This window comes from Vulpes lagopus, chromosome 7 (genome assembly GCF_018345385.1).
Source record: "Vulpes lagopus strain Blue_001 chromosome 7, ASM1834538v1, whole genome shotgun sequence".
Classification (NCBI taxonomy): Eukaryota; Metazoa; Chordata; class Mammalia; order Carnivora; family Canidae; genus Vulpes; species Vulpes lagopus.
Genome location: NC_054830.1, coordinates 91,020,947 through 91,036,500, shown reverse-complemented (window position 1 = coordinate 91,036,500; position 15,554 = coordinate 91,020,947). Strand labels below are relative to the sequence as shown.

Genomic DNA, 15,554 nt, shown 5'->3' with positions numbered 1-15,554 from the left:
TATCCACTTTAAAGCTAATGTTTTGTGGTAGTTGGCAATCCATTTATTAAAGGCAGAAGACGGGAACACAGAGTAATTTGAGAACAATTTCTGAGATCACTGAAAAACTAGAGAAAAATAATCTTTAAATGTATATCTTAGAAGTTGTTGGAGAACATATGTTTACTATAATTTCTTTTGTGCAGAAAATAATGTCAAATTTTCTAAAAGCCTCAGGTCAAAAGCAGTTTTAAAATGGCAAAATGATGTGGTCTTTTAAATTTTATTTATTTATTCATCCATATATTTGAAAATATTTATCAAACATCTACTCTGTGCCAGGCATAGGAACTACATGGTATAGTAGGAAACTCATAGGCCCTGAAGCTGGCAAACCTGTATCTGAATTCTGTGTGCCACTTACTAGGTAAGTGATAACACATAAAGAAAATAACCTTTAAAACCTCAGAGTTTTTGTTTGTTTAGGTTGAGTTTTGTTTTGTTATGTTTTTGTTTTTTGTTTTTCTCTTCTTTGGAGAAACCAAAGCACATACTGAGAATCAGTCCATAGGAAGGGTAACAATAGTAGGGGAAGAAGTTGATGTCTTCATGTATGCCTCCTTCATGGTACTATTGGGACATTTTTTTTTTATTGGGACAATTTTTAAGAACTATGACAATTAAACATATGGTACTTGGATTACTATAGGTGCTTGATATGTTAGTCACTTTTCACCAGTGAGAGATAAAGCTGAAAAATGAGGATTGTTCTCAGACCACAGAAGATCTTGAATGCTGTGGGACTGCTATATTATTAAATGCTGTACGTTAGTACAGGGCCTTACTAACTACCTGTGGATACTTAATAATTTCTTTGTAATGAATGACAATGAATAAATAGGCAATAGAAAGTTATTGAAGATAAAAAAACATCTGTTGAGGATGCCTTAGACAGAGATCTTGCATTAAATAGGATGTTGGTCTAGGTGATCTTTACGGGGAAAAAAAGATATTTGCAGAGCCAGAGAATAGGGACAAATATCACTTGATTGTCAGTGTGGTTTATTGGGGAAGAAGACATAAGCAAAGAGTCAGCAGGATTCCTAAGCTCTCATCCCATAGAGAGGAGTGCTTGGCTGGAGTATATAGCTAGATACCCAGTGGTTCATGCTGCAGGAGAGGAACACTATTCCTGATTTACACTTCTATAGAGAAGCCCAGGGAGGGGGCAGAGAGCATCTGATCCACTTGTAACAAAGGGAGGTTTCTAGTCAGGAAAAGTTGAGCTTTGACCTTTCAGAGCTCATATAACAATTGTTTAAATTAGTGTGCATACTACCACCAGTATTAATGAGAGACCCCACAGAAACAGAGTGCTTCTGAAAGGCACCTAAGAGATAGCGGAAGCCACAGGGATTGTCCAGTAAATAGAAAATTGCCTCTCTTCCATGTCATCATTTGTGCTTTGAAACTATTAGTGTCCTTGATGCTGCTGGACCCAGGATTATTGGCTTCAGAAGAAGCCTTAGGTTTGTTTTTTCTTAGTTGTTTTATTCATAATTGTGTGAAAAGCATTAATTACTGTAAAGAACTCCTGTTTATGCGGGAATTTCTTGATGTAATCTGTTTAGATTCAGTTTAGAAAGGCCTTCTTAGGAAGTCACAAAGTAAGGGTGGACATAGGGATGTTGAGAAGGCATGCAGGAAGGATGCTAATGTTGGTGATCCCTATTCTGGAAAATTATTTCTATGTTAAGATAGACCAGACTGATGGATTTGCCTAGGGATGGGGTACCTGACAATGTTAGGAGTATATAGTAGTGACTTGGAGGACAGAGGGTTAGGATTATACATAAACTTCCTAGGTTTGCCTTAGGTTTACCTTTCTTGAATCAGGCTATTTTCTCATTAGTTGCTGCACTGAATTGGGGGGAAGAAAATATAAAACATAGATCAGATGCTAATGTGTTCCTCCTGCAGGTTGGATTTGTCCTGAGTTCTGGGAGTGGCGACATTGTCAGTGAAAGCCCAAGGAAATCTGATATTTCTACATTTCTACATAATAGATTCAGTATAATCTTGGACATAATTTGTTTCTCTTGGCTAACTAAAGCTAAGCAAAACCCAAATTTCTACTGTCAGACACTTTTTCTCTTAATTATAAGTACTTGTATGGAAAGTTAATTTGTGTGGGTTTAATTTATTTACATATATTTACATTTGGCTCATTAAAATGTTCCTTCTAAGAGTTGTTTGCAACTGTTTGAGCATTTTAAGTCCTTTTGGAAAATGAAAACATTCTTTTTGCCAAATAAGAATAAATTTAGAAACCCCAAAGTTTGGGTTGTAGTTTGACTAGCTTCTAAATATGGGAAAATATTTTGTGCTGTCCACCAGTACATAGCCAACAAATAAAAACAGAGCACTCAATTGAGATGTCAATCTCTTCTCTTTTATCCACATGTGTACCCCCACCACACCTTAGTGAAATCATTAGACTCAAGATACATGTGTCACCACAACACAAAAACTTGCAAGAAAACTGCAGGATGGACATAAATTTCAGTTTCATAATTGTGAAAATCTAGTCACTTGTCAAACCTTTGTTAAATACCCATGTTGTACAGGGTCATGGTATTTGGTCTAAGGCACCCAAAATTTGTATGAAACATGATCCTTGCTCTCAAAAAACTTACTATCAACTAAAACTTTAAAGAGTTACTTATGACTCTGATATAAATCTATCATTGTTAAACCTTCCTGTGTTATTTTTTTTATCCTATTGTGATCTAATAGCAGTTGTCATGTATTGAACCCTTACTTACCCTTTGGCTGTGTGCCTAGTGTGTTATATGCATCAAAATCATGTGGCCACCATTTATCTATTTCACAGATAGAAGAGATTTTGAGAACTTGATTAGCTTTTCAAGGCCTGTCTGAATTGAAGCTGTAACTATTATCACTGCCCTCTGTCAAGTAGTTGAAGAAATTAATATATCCTTAGGAGTGAGGCCTAGGTGATAGAGGGTTGTAGAGGATAATTTTTCATATCTTATATAGAAAATAGTGGTCTTTCATTAAAAAACAAACAAACAAACCAGGATGAGTAGCTCCTGTAAGTCATACAAAAAACAATTCATTAGTTAATAGAATTAAAACAGTGAGTTCATGAAACCCAAAATTTAAAGGATAAAGTTTAACTGCTTTGTTTGCAATATCTTAATAAAAATATCCCGTCTGATGCCACTGAATAATTTTAGACTACATCCACAGAGGTTTTAGCTGATTTAGTTAAATTAATCTTTTTTAAAGTTCTGACCATTAAATAGTGAGTGGCTAGTTCAGAAATCTAAATGTTCAAAATAACTTTGCTTTTAAGCTCTCATATAAGTAAGCCACCTCATTGGCTGACTGAAGAGTGAACCTTATGATCTGGAAAAAAAAAAATCAATTCTGTTAAATTCATTATCTACCTTTTGCCAGACACAGGATTGGGCAGAGAAGCTGATTGTTTTGACTCACATTGTTGGATTCTGGATCACGGATGATTTAGGTTTTAGAAGTTAGATTTCCAAAAACAGAATTTGAAATAGGCCCTAGGGAATGAGAAGAAGCTGTCACTTTCCACTAGAATGAAAGAAATAGTATTAGGCGACATTGTTCTTTAAGAGACTCAAATAATTTTGGCTGCCCCAAAGGGTTTTAGTCCTTTTAGTTTAATCTCTTTCCTTCCTAGTAATGATATTTATTGAAATAAGTACATCATCCTATGTCCAAGGAATATCTGTAGTCGGCAGTTATGTTGATCTTTCTTTGATTTCGCTGGAGTTTCCCATTATGTTTTAAACTTTGGTGCATACTATTGTAGTAGAAGAAAAACAGATTACATGTCAATATAAGCCTGTGACTATTCCAAAAGGAATTACCCTAACATTGTTGAGTTACTCAAAAGAAAGTTTATTTAATAATAAAGCCAACAGATACCTCTGGTTAACATGCACCGGTGGTATGGAGTCATTCTATTACTTAATCATTTTATTTTATGTTTTTAAAGGGAGGAATGATCAAAATTTACAGATTCCAGTAAAAATTAAAAAAAAAAAATAGAATCCCTTAAGAAATTAAGACCTGGGTAGCCTGGGTGGCTCAGTGGTTTAGCGCCACCTTCGCCCAGGTTGTGATCCTGGAGACCCAGGATTGAGTCCCACATCGGGCTTCCTGTGTGGAGCCTGCTTCTCCCTCTGCCTGTGTCTCTCCCTCTCTCTCTCTCACTGTGTCTCTCATGAATAAATAAATGAAATCTTAAAAAAAAAGGAAATTAAGACCTTTCATTAACCTTGACTTAACAAATCATACTCTTTACCAGCAGTAATAAAAATACATATGTCATTTAACCATAAATGTAACAAAACAAAATATTTACTACAACAAATAATGATATGGATATGCTCTTTTATCGATCAGAATCTCAGTACTTTAAACAACAAAATAACAAATAAGAAAGTGCTCATATTACTTTTCCATTATGAGTAAGTGGGATATTATGTCATTGTAATCATTCAGGGATCCAGACAAATGAAGTAATTGCTTTCTTAAAATTGCTGATCCCCATGCTATAATGAAAAAAGAGAGCTCTAGCAGATACTGCAGTAGGGGGGCTAAATTCTTGAGAGTAAGAGTAAATTCTAGAGTAATGGCATGCATTACTTCTACTTGCAATTCATTTGTGAAAACTGATCACCCCTCTCTCCCTATCCTTACATGTTACTAATGTGTAAGGAATCACATAAATAATCTGGAAGTAGAGAGAAGGTTGTGGATATAGAATTGATAACACAAACAACCTTCTTGCCAACAAATATTTGATTTACTTTCCTCCTTGCACATGAAATCTACTTCCTTTCCAAGAAAGACAACTCAAAAAGTACCACTTGCTCCTTTGAGCTCAAAGTCTGAGGATCACTAGGTAATGCATGGAAGTCTCTAAAGTGAGTTTGAATGTGGCTTCTGTAAATCCAGGGTCCTGTGAACTAGAAAGAAAAGTTTTATATCATCAAAAAAACTCATACACAGTTGAGGAACTACAATAAATACTTCCATTCATAAAAAGAAAGATTAGGAGGGCCACAGTGATTTTACAGCTCTGCTGAATGTATAAAATCCCACTGATCAAAAATTTTAAGATCTTCTATCTTGGAATGAGGAATATTGCTTAGATAGATCTTCATTCTGCTTCCTGGAGTTCTCAAGTTCAGAATTTTTTGTAACTCTTGATTCTGTGGTCTTAGGATTCTTTTTATCCCCCTTGGTTATGCTCTTTGGCCATATTTGAAGAGGCAATAGATAATATGCTCTTTTTAGTGACTTAACAGTTCCTCAGCCTATTTCCTACCTGTGGACTTAAAGTGCCTTTGAGTGATTTTTGATTTTAAGTGATACTAGCCACATTTTTATCATATTTTCCAGAAGGCATTTGTGGAACTGCTATGATTTCTTCTTAATACATCCTAAATTCATTTAACCTGTTAATTCATTCAGGCTTTTAAAAAATGTCTTCGATGACCAGGCTCTTGGTTTGATCCTTGCCACAGGCTGAGATTTGATTTGTCTTGTCATCTAACATGCTTTATAAGTTTTCATTTACTTTTACAGAAAGTTTTACAGTTGCTTTTTTAAAAAAGTATTTATTTATTCATGAGAGACAGAGAGAGGCAGGGACACAGGCAGAGGGAGAAGCAGGCTCCCTGCAAGGAGCTTGATGTGGGACTTAATCCCAGATCCCAGGATCATGCTCTGAGCCGAAGGCAGACGCTCAACTGCTGAGGCACCAAGGCGTCCCTACAGTTACTTTTCTCAACGTTACAAACCTCTAATTTTGGGCCTGTCCTAATCTTTTTTATTTCTGCTCGCAAACTGGTCATTTTTTTCTTATTATTGTTGTAACACTTTTCAAATGCTGCCAATGGTAGCCACCACTTTTAATGTTCAGTTTTTTTTCTAAAGCTACAAGTTCATTGTGTACATTATTTGCATTTCAAGTCACTATAAAGTGATGTTTTTACCAAATGCTATAATTTTGGTTAATGTAAACTACACCATCTTTCTACCCTTTGATACGACTCTTTCCTAGTCATAACCAATGCCATTTTAGATTTTATTAGAGCAGTGCTGTACTTCTAGGGGAATTTTTTTTTCTTTTACAATGCAGAAGACTGAGGTATTGTGCTCTAAGAATCAACCTCCAAATCTTAGTGCTTTAAGCAACAAAGAGTTCTCTCTCTCATACTACATGTTCATCATAAGTCAACTGGGCAACTTTTCCCATTTATTGAAGCAAGTCATCATTTCAAACACTGTTGATATCTGTGCAAACTGAAGGAACAACCAAAAAACAAAAAACAAAGAAACAAAAACAAACCCTGCTCTTGAGGGCCACCAGTAGTTATTTGTGAGCCCAGGAAGGGCTTCTACTCACTGATCAAAATAAAAAAAACATCTGATCACAGAGAACATTTTACCACATGCTCAAAGAATGGAGAAAAGAAATCTTTGTAGAACATTCTAATGACATTCACTCTCTCTTTTCTCATATCTTATATCCAGTCCCTCAGCAAATACTATTGAGTTTTAATTTTAAAAATATCCAGAATTTGAGTATTTTTCATTTCCTCTGTCACTACCATCCTGGACCTATATTATTTCAATAGCTTACTGTTCTTCTCTTTGAAGTATTGTTATATAATTTCCCTGGCTAATGAAAATGGCTTCAATTTAATTGGATAAACTTTGAGTGTTTCTTAGATGCAAGGCATTACTTTAGCTACTGGCAGGAAGATTATTGTTAGATAAAGGAGAGAAGAAGGCAAGGTATAAAAGATGAAGAAAAAAGGCCCTAACCTCTAAGATTTTATAATAATAGGTAGAAAGTGTATGGCTTGGAAGAAAAAACATGAAATCTAGACGAACACTTGGGGGTTACTTATTAGGTATGTAGTGCAAAGTTGTGAGTGAAATTCAAAGTTTAAGGACATATTTTTCAGTATTTTCTGCACCTTTCTTATTAAATAGGTGAAGAACTCAAGGTTCAAAGCATAAAGTTGTCATAAAGTAGATGGGTTCTGCTATGAGGTGTACTGGAATGATGGTAATAGGCCAGTGGTGAAAGGAAGAAAGCAAGATCAAGGAATAATCTGGATTGGAAGAAATGATCCACCTCTTAGTTTTGGTGTATGAAATACCAGCAGGGAGACAAAGAATTGGGATAGACTTGCTTCAGACTAGAGACAATATATAAGGAAGTCAAATGTGGTAGAGAGGGCCTGCCATCACAAGGTGCAGTTATCTATGAATCCTTACAGGCAGTTGATGCTATTATTCTGTCATAGTTGTTCAGTCCATAGGAGTACCAACATAAAGAACTAGGAGTACAAGCATGTATTTTGGTCTGTCTTGTGGAGTAAAGACAGGGCAGGTGGGAGCGAGGCAGGGATTTAACGCTGTGGTTAAACTCAGTAGAATTCCACAGTTATCAATGACTTTGAGCCTAGCACTCTTGATAATACTGGAAACCAAGTTTAAGATGGAAAGGCCTCAGACCTTTTTGTTTCTGCCAGTCCTTTAAGTAACAGCTACCTGGGGCATAATTGGCTTAAAGGCCGCATAAAGGCTAAGTCTGTAAGTTAAAGCAGGAAACTGAAGTTTGGAAAGGCAGTGTCTGACCCTGTGATTTGTCCCAGATTATATGAAGAGTTGGTGGGGTCAGAGCTTGATTTTCTGACTATACTTCATCTTGGCATTTTCTTTTATACCATACTTTTAAAAGACATTTAAATGACAGAGATGGCCAAAGCAGAGGAGAAGGCAAAGTAGGAATGGTTAATTTGCTTAACTCTTTCATGGCATTTTCAGATATCCTAAATACGAGGTAACTGAGTCCCCATGGGTTTCAGTATTTTGCTCCAGGCAGGTCACATCACACAGATGATGATTTGCTCAGGCACGGCTGGAGCCTGCCTCTCTTGCCTGCCAAGACAGCACATCCACCTACTGTGCTGCCTCTCCCAATTTTAATTAAATGTACATATGTTCTTGTTTTGCTTTTGTCCTTTTTCTGTCTGAACTCATCATTCCCATATTTGGGCCCTATTTATTATTCCAAAATGTCCTTCGAGTGGGATAGCTTTAAAACACTCCATTATGGGCTTTGGATTCAAATACATATGTTTGATTTTGAACCCACTTGGGCCAAGTATTTAGCATCTTGGATGCATTTTTCTCAAACAGACATCATAATACTGTTAGGTACTGATGAGTAACACAGAGAGGAGGGGGCACTAATGTTTAGGGGGCAGTGGCATCAGGGCAAGAGTTCAGTTTTCTTTCTCTACATCTTGCTTTATTCCTGTATAAGAAGGAGTGGGTACATTTTCTCATTTTTGATTGGGAAAATAAAACTTAATCTGCAAAATCATGTCCTGCCTTTTCTTGGGTTTGATTCAGCCTGCTCTTTGCATGCGGATTTTCATCTGTTTGCTAGGTCAAAATAAACTCCATAGTCTGTGCTCCTGCAGTGAAGAAATAGGGGTGAGAGTGTAAAGGAGGAAACTTCAGATCAGTTACTGTAACCTGGTGAGTAACATGGATCCAGCAGGAAGGATTAGAAAGACTGCATTGTCCTTGGGCCTAAACTGGAGTATATGACACCCTTTCACCAATAATCTTGTATTTTAATGTCTATTTGACTGCTGTATCTCAAAGTTTTAGAATTTAAAGGACAAAGGGCTGTCAAACCTCAACAATACCAATCCAAGGATTTGCTCTGAAATACAAAGTTTATGCAAAGTATCTAAATTATATAATACGAGCTTTCCCCATCATTGTTTACATATAACTTCGTCATAAATGTTAGTGCTCTTTGACGTTTGTTAGAAATTGCAAGAATAAAGCACAAAGAGTGTATTAAAACCTTGATTAGTGTACCACCTGCTACACCAATTCCTATTTAAATATTATCTCTGAAACATTTGCTTTTTCTTCTGTCAGATAAGTAGGGTTGGTCATGACTGCCTCAGAGTTAGTGTAAGTGGACTAGTAAGCAAAAACTAGTTGGTGGGCAGGAGCAATACTGATTTAGGTATCTGATAAGAAGACCTATGATTCTTAAATCTGAAATTGTACTAATTTAGAACTTGGGTTACAAATTAAAGAAACCAACACAATCTAACTTTACAAAAGTGGAATTTTTTAGAAGATTCCTGGAATATCTCAAGGAATTCAAAGAAAAGTTAGAGAACCAGATCTCGGGAAGGGAGGAGCCCTGGGAACAACAGCAGAAGGAATAGGTGAATGTCGATTCTAAACTCTGCCACCATGTACCTACTCTTCCGTCCAAGTCATCTTACCAGTGAACATTCTCATTTGTCATAACTTTAAAAAAATTTTTTTAATTGGAGTTCAATTTGCCAACATATAGCATAACACCCAGTGCTCATCCTGTCAAGTGCCCCCCTCAGTGCCCATCACCCAATCACCCAAACCCCCCGCTCACCTCCCCTTCTACTACTCCTTGTTCATTTCCCAGAGTTAGGAGTCTCTCATGTTCTGTCTCCCTCTCTGATATTTCCCACTCATTTTCTCTCTTTTCCCTTTATTCCCTTTCACTAACTTTTATATTCCCCAAATGAATGAGACCATCTAATGTTTGTCCTTTTCTGATTGACTTATTTCACTCAGCATAATACCCTCCAGTTCCATCCACATCGAAGCAAATGGTGGGTATTCGTCGTTTCTAATGGCTGAGTAATATTCCATTGTATACATAGACCACATCTTCTTTATCCATTCATCTTTTGATGGACACCGAGGCTCCTTCCACAGTTTGGCTATTGTGGACATTGCTGCTATAAACATCGGGGTGCAGGTGTCCCGGCGTTTCATTACATCTGTATCTTTGGGGTAAATCCCCAGCAGTGCAATTGCTGGGTCATAGGGCAGATCTATTTTTAACTCTTTGAGGAATCTCCACACAGTTTTCCAGAATCTCTGCACCAGTTCACATTCCCACCAACAGTTCAAGAGGCTTCCCCTTTCTCCACATCCTCTCCAACATTTGTTGCTTACTGTCTTGTTAATTTCCACCATTCTCACTGGTGTGAGGTGGTATCTCATTGTGGTTTTGATTTGTATTTCCCTGATGGCCAGTGATGTGGAGCATTTTCTCATGTGCTTGTTGGCCATGTCCATGTCTTCCTCTGTGAGATTTCTGTTCATGTCTTTGTCCATTTCATGATTGGATTGTTTGTTTCTTTGCTGTTGAGTTTAATAAGTTCTTTATAGATCTTGGATACTAGCCCTTTATCTGATAGGTCATTTGCAAATATCTTCTCCCACTCTGTAGGTTGTCTTTTAGTTTTGTTGACTGTTTCTTTTGCTGTGCAGAAACTTTTTATCTTTATTAAGTCCCAATAATTCATTTCTGCTTTTGTTTCTCTTGCCTTCATGGATGCATCTTACAAGAAGTTGCTGTGGCCAAGTTCAAAAAGGGTGTTGCCTGTGTTCTCTAGGATTTTGATGGAATCTTGTCTCACATTTAGATCTTTCATCCATTTTGAGTTTATATTTGTGTATGGTGAAAGAGAGTGGTCTAGTTTCATTTTTCTGCATGTGGATGTCCAATTTTCCCAGCACCGTTTATTGAAGAGTCTGTCTTTTTTCCAGTGGATAGTCTTTCCTGCTTTGTCAAATATTAGTTGACCATAAATATTCCATGTTCATGGATTGGAAGAATTAATATTGTGAAAATGTCAATGTTACCCAGGGCAATTTACACATTTAATGCAATCCCTATCAAAACACCATGGACTTTCTTCAGAGAGTTGGAACAAATCATCTTAAGATTTGTGTGGAATCAGAAAAGACCCCGAATAGCCAGGGGAATTTTCAAAAAGAAAACCAGAGCTGGGGGCATCACAATGCCAGATTTCAGGGTGTACTACAAAGCTGTGGTCATCAAGACAGTGTGGTACTGGCACAAAAACAGACACATAGATCAATGGAACAGAATAGAGAATCCAGAAGTGGACTCATTTGTCATAACTTGAACATCATGTGTCTGGCACGAGTCAGTAGAGATGCTCTCACTAGCAGCTTGACTCTGTGGTTTACACGTTAAGCAGACATCTCAAAAGCTGATTCTCATAAATCTTCAAAAAGACAGAGATGATGTGAAAACAACCTGATAAGATCATTATGGAGAAAATTATTAGTGCATTCTTTATGTTGCTCAGTTTGTCTTGTAAGAAGATGCCAGTGGCAAATTCCTCTTAAGCTTGGAATGAAAAAAAAAAGCATATTTCTTTTCATTAAGTGGATTGCTTTTCTGGTAGTGAGAGCTATGTATCATATCTTGTACCTTTCTTTGCCTTTGTTTCTACAAAGCTCAGAAAGAAATCTTATTCCTTCCTTTTTTGTAGCTCTCCTGAATCAGAATTTTTGACGTTTCCCTACCGTTATTGTTTTCTGATGTTTGTTTTGTTTCTTGGTGCTATATAATTTTACTGTTACTATCATCCTTGCTTAAAGTGTTTCAAATGTGTTTTGGATTGGATGTCATTTAAACAAGTAGAAATCATTCAAAAAGTTTTGAAAAATTAATACACTGCAGATTTATGGGAATACTAAATTAACCAGCTATATTCACTTAACTTGATCTCTTTGTAACCTATATAAAGTCAACTAAATTTGAACACCAATCCCACCTGATTAGCAAATTGGTAATAGAGAGCTCATGTACTTAGAGGCCCAAATATCATTGTATTTCTTCTGTTCTGTTCTCTAGTCTTCCCTGCAGTTATATATATATATATATATATATATATATATATATATATATATAGGTTCTGTTAATGGAGCTAGCTATTGAATCTTAAATGTTACTCTCCTTTTAGTTCTTGGGATTGAAATATAGCATGTTGGTCAACAGAATGCACTATATACTTAGTCTGATATAAATTCAACTCCTGGTTTTGATATTTGGTAGCTATTATTAGGTTATTTACCCAAGTTACAGTTTGCATCCCTATAATATGAGATGTTGATGCTCACCCAGTCAAATTATCATAAGGATTCAAATAAAACATTTTGTATAAATATTTAGCCTGACATTAATCAGGAGCTAAGTTAATGGAAGCCATCCTAGTGTTTTATATACTTCTTTAGAATTCCTTGCTGTATGTTCCCCTGGCACCCTGTACTTTTCATTTAATTTAAAAAATATCATATGTGTTTATAATAGTTATCACATATGTTTATCTTTTCAAATAAGTGTGAGCTCCAAGAGGGAAGGAATCATGAAGGCTGAGTAGTTCTCTCTAATATCACCAGTGCATAGTATGATGCCTACAGCACAGTATGGACTCAACAAATATTTATTGATTTGAATTACATTTCTCTGTCACTTTCTTCATCCTGTGCCTGGTGCATCTGTGGTCTCATCTTATAAGGGCAGTCCTCACAGCTTTTCCTCCCTTAAAGCTACTGCTTTTTCTACTCTCTTTGTGTGATATAATTGCATTCCTTTGTTCTGAAATCCTTGGTTATTGTTATAAATCTTAGAATAAGGAGGCCCACCAGAAATCCTGTCATTTGAGTGAGAAAGGACTAACTTTCAGCAGTGCCACTAGGAAGGGAGTCATCCCAAACAAACAAACAAAACAACAAATAGAAATATTTATCTTGAGCGCCAACTTTCTGTCACTTTAACATTTTCTCCTATCTGCAGGCCAAGAGGAAGAACATTCACAACTATAGGCTGAGTCAGGGTGGTGGTCTCAGCATTTTCACTTATAACCCTTTGCTGCCCACTGTATGAGTTACAGGGGCACATTATCAACTTAACTGCCTTTTAATAGTAATGACAATGTCCTGAAAATTGAGAAAAAAAGAGTTTGGCTGTCAATTCCAAAGAGTTCATAGGCCCAATAACTGCCGTTATTAGTTCCAGGATGATTGCCAGTAATGTAGCACCATTTGGGCTCCATTATGTGCGATATTTAGAGCTCTAAGAATCATTGAAATCCCAAAACCATTTATGTTTAACTTAGACCAAGACAACCATGATGACAAGCACAACTGGGGTTCAGTTACTAAATATCTAAATTGGGAACTAATTACCTTTCTAGCAAAAACTCTTCTAGAAAATAAGTCCAAAAAGGTTTCTAAAGGTTAATAAATAGTGGAAAAATAAATGCTCTGGCTAATCTTTTTAGCCATTTGTACATAAGCAAGGTGCTGAAGGAGCTTCAGCATGCTAATTAGAGGTCTTAACATTAAGCCTCAGAAACCCATAGTCACTCTTACATGCAGAATGTAGAAATCTTGGTTTGTTCTATGGATGTCATCAAGCTTAGTTCATATAAAGCATCAGTGTGAACTCCAGTGATGTTCATGATGCCAACTAGCATCTTTTGATTATTTGATACTTTTTCCTTTAGTTTAAACTAAAAGGCATTTTCCCATACATGTATAAGATGAACTATTCAAAAGGGAAAACATCTAAAAACCAAAAATTCAGATATTCTATAGTAGCTTTTAGGATTTCTTGATCTGTACAACTCTAGTATAGTATAATGGAAAAGATAGGGTTTTGAAATCAGATACTTCTACTTAGCCATTTTCTAGATGTAAGGCCTTGCAAGTTAGCATATGAGAACTTAATAAGATAATTTATGCAATGATTCTTACAGCTTGGAAATTCAGAACAAGAAGGAAAGACAGAGAAGAAAGAATGCTGTGTGGCTTGGGCTGGGGCTAAGTTTTGCAGAGACACTAGAAGTTTTGATGCATAGGAGCAGTAGTAATATAAAAAAAAAAACATCAGAGACAAAAAAGAAATTTCAAAGAAGCATGCCTATGGCCTTCAAGTCCTTTAATTATACTAGTAAAATGGAAGTAAAGATTTTAAATTGTTTGGAATTTTTAAAAAATTTCTAAAACGTGTTCCTTTGACTAAGGCATTGCCTTGAGGCTGGATGGTTGAGATTGGTATAAACTCTTATATAACCTTAAATGCTCTCTGTACCTTCCAAACGTTGATTGGCTCACAGAATTCCAAAGCAGAGAAAACTCCGTGGTATAGATATTGGTTTGATTTTATGTGATCTTAGGTTCAAGTTTTTATCTTACTCTTTCACTTTCTCATGTAAAACCCTAAAAAAGTTATCTTATTTACCTGGTATATATATTTTTAAAGACAGAGAAGATGGAGAGGGGTAAAGGGAGAGAGAGACAAAGAATCTTAAGCAGGCTCCATGCCCAGTGAGGGGCCCTGTGAAGGACTCGATCTCACAACCCTAGAATCATGACCTGAGCCAAAATCAAGAGTCAGGTACTTAACTGACTGAGCCATCCAGGTGCCCCTAACCTCCCTGATTTGTATTGTCTATTATATAAGTTAGGAAAAATAATACTTCACTCATTGCTATAGTGATTGAATAAATTTATACAAAGAAACATGCATGGAAACTATATTATTTGATAATATTCACGTTGTGAAATTTAATTAGTAAAGAAGACAAGAGGAACAGACTAAGAGCAACAACCCTTTCAAGTCATTGCCATTGTGTTTGTGTGAAAGCTATATTCCAGAGAAGAATTTGACAGGAACTTCATCTCTTCTTCCTTGAGTTTTCATTTTATTATATATATAATATATTTATATTTATTATATATATATTTACGTTGATATATAATTAAGTATATATATACATGTATGTATATATTTCTATTCTCAGTGCCCTTCCTCCTTAGGGTCATAAGATATAAAGAATGTACTTGAAATAAAACTAAGAACACAGCTACATTTTGACAATTTTGTTCACATCTAGAACAATATTTTCTTTCTTAATTTATCCCAAAGGGCTTTTCTTCATCTATTTTATATGTGTCTATAATTATGTGATACACTCTATGAAGTAAGATGCACATAGAATCAGGGCTATTTTCTTAATTAGTTCTGTTATAACAGCACAGCCTGTTATTAATAGCATTGAGAACAAAAAGGCAGTTATTGAAAATGACCAGTAATTTTAAGATAGTTTTCCATATTAATATAAAATAAAATATAATTGAAGGTTGCTAAAGATAGATGTTTTTCCAACAGAAAAAAATACAGTTGTAAAAGTTTGTCAGTATCACAATGTGACTTTGAACTAAGAATTATAGAGCCAGCTCTATTATCTGTCACTGGGCCTGTCTTCAGGTAGATTTCTTGTATTTCCTGAGACTCAATATCCTCATCTAAAAACTGAATTGTATCATAATTTACTCTAGATGTCACAATTAAGAGGCAGCCCATAATTACCGTGTTTGGGGATAGTAGAGAGAGCAAAAAGCAGAGGAGAATCACAGTTGTTGACCTGAAACAAAGAAATAGGTCATCAACAGGTAAACAACAATCAGTTAATTGTAGAAAGCGACCCATAGATGAATGTACTATTTCCTCTAATTATTAAAGTACCGTGATTCTGAAAAAAGGGAACAAAACAATAAATATAAATTAATTTCTTTTCCTGATCTGG

General features: G+C 35.9%; 1 long non-coding RNA gene across 1 annotated transcript in view; it reads left to right on the top strand.

Annotated features, from left to right (window-relative positions):
- LOC121494240 overlaps nucleotides 1-15,554 on the top strand; it is a 122,405-nt gene that overhangs the window by 24,696 nt on the left and 82,155 nt on the right. The window lies entirely within an intron of this gene.